Source organism: Vitis riparia, chromosome 18 (genome assembly GCF_004353265.1).
Source record: "Vitis riparia cultivar Riparia Gloire de Montpellier isolate 1030 chromosome 18, EGFV_Vit.rip_1.0, whole genome shotgun sequence".
In the NCBI taxonomy this organism is placed as follows: Eukaryota; Viridiplantae; Streptophyta; class Magnoliopsida; order Vitales; family Vitaceae; genus Vitis; species Vitis riparia.
In genome coordinates, this window is record NC_048448.1 from 22,284,820 (window position 1) to 22,287,406 (window position 2,587).

Sequence of the window (2,587 nt, forward strand, 5' to 3'; positions counted from 1 at the left end):
TTTGCTCCACATGCCATTTAACTATCTTGTTCGCCTATACAGGATGAACTTAGTTGATTATTTTGTGAGGGCACCAGAGGCATAGATGTATTTAGAGATGATCACTAGTGGACTTAGTGTTGATCAGGAGACTGAGCTTCAATGTCTAGTTCATCAGTTGCAGTTGAGTGATGGAGCTCCTGACACTTCTACTTCTATGTTAGTCACTCTCCCATCTCCAAACCATACGAGCCTACAAACACTTTATTTCCCAGAGGAAACTGATGAGTATGGGACATCTGTTGAGATTGCAGACATGATAGATGGGGTTATTTCACATGATGAGTATAGTGATGAGATGTTCGTGGTAGACATGAGTCAAATTATCGATGATGTTCAACTAAAGATTGTTTCTCTACTCAATCTATTTGGGGTACTTGCTATTGAGATGGTTGAGGATGTTTAACTTATCCCTATTCCTGGGTTACTTACTGTTGTTGCTCATGATGATGATGTATTTAAGGGCATTATTACCCCAGTTGTGGTAGAGTCCGAGCATGTGGACCTACCACTTTCTTTTGATGTACTGTCAGGATTTGTCTCTCATTCTGAAGATGTACCGACTCTTTCTTCATATATGGATATGAGTCTTTTTTAGTATTTGCTTGTCTCTTATGACATCACTTTATTTACACCTCATTCACCTACATAATAAATATTTGATATAGATGATGAGATTTTACAACACAATTCAGATGAGGACTCTTCTTCTGCTTTTGATTCGAGCCCCACTGATGAGAGAGTTTCGCCTACCATAGCAGACATTGAGATTGTTGATTTTGGTACAACATACCAACCTAGGAAGCTGATGATTGGATTGGATTTGTCTACAAATGGGAGATAACCTCGTCTAGTTACTCAGATCATATTTGGATGTTTTTTCATGGTCTTATGAGGACATGTTGAGCCTTGATCCATCCATAGTCTAGCATCACTTACCATTTTCACCTCATGCCAGACCGGTTAAGCAGAAGTTGAGACGATTGCATCCTCTTTGGAGTTTGTAGGTGAAAGAGGAGATTCATAAGCAACTCAATGTGGGATTCTTATCAGTAGTCGAGTATCCCGAGTGGCTGGCCAATGTTGTCTCTGTTCCTAAAAAAGACGACAAGGTGAGAATTTGTGTTGATTTTCAAGATCTCAACAAGGCTAATCCTAAAGATAATTTTCTTGTTTCTCACAGTACAGTAAGTCATTTGATGTTGTTCTTTATGGACGGGTTTTCCAAGTATAATCAAATTTTGATGGCTCTAAAGGACATGGAGAATACATTCTTCATTATTGAGTGAGGTACTTACTGTTATAGAGTGATGTCATTCGGGTTAAAGAATGCTGGCACTACCTATCACAGAGTCACGACCACCATTTTCCATGACATGATGCATCGAGATGTTGAGTTTATGTAGACGACATGATAGTGAAATCTCGAGATAGAGCAGATCACCTGATAGCTTTAGAGAAATTCTTTGAGAATATCATATAGTTCAGATTGAGATTGAATCCCAAGAAGTGCACTTTTGGAGTGACTTCTGGGAAGCTACCGGGATACATGTTCAGTGAGAGAAGCTGTGGACCCGCATTTTTCACGTGCGCCCCCACTCGATCGGCGAGACTTGCTTTTTATTTGGTGAAAAATTAATTTTTGGAAAAAGTTGGAGTCGCCACTTATTTTATTTTTATTTTAAAGGAAAAATAAAACAAGAAAGAAAAACCCTAAAATGTGACTCCATAATTTTTGGAAAAAAGACATGTCTTTGAAAAACCCGAGTCTTGGTCCGGGGATTAGGTTACTTATTGGGAAGGTACCTTTAGGAGGTAGCACCCCTCTAAGCCCTAAAAAGGTCTCTACTGACTAAGTTGAGGGAAACGTGGCAATTAATCGGTTAATTATGGATACCTAAGTAGGCTAGGTGGTTCCAAAAAAAATAGCATGCCAAACAAGATCAAATCATAATAAAGAAAGGTTAGGATGCGTACCTGGACCGCTTCTCAAGCGCTATCATAAAACATCGATAGTTAATTTAAACAATATATCATCCAACATGTATTTTATTAGAAATAAGCAAACAATGAAACATATATAACAGAACACTCAAACATTATTAGACATAAGCATTATTTCACAATGACGAGCATATTCACATAATTTAGAAAGCAGGTGATAGAGGACATACCTGGATAGCATAGATAATTTGTAACGTGCTTCCTCAAGTTGTAAGGGGTTAGATAACAAATAATAAAATATAGAAATCCTAGCATGCTCGTTATCTAATTAGCATAGCAAAAGTGATCAAAGTATACGGAATCATCAATTATCACATACATCTTGTATATAATTCCTAAAAAATAGATAGATGTGATTTCAACAAGTGTCAAATGTGGCAACAAAAATAAATTTTGAAAAGATTTTCTTATGTAGGGGTTTCACCAATTCCCCAATCGATATACACGAATTTAGCTTAGAACTATCCCATTTATTTGGGACCACAAGCTTTGATTCGTGTTTCATTCAAAACTGTAATTTTATTTGAAAGATGTGAACTGATCA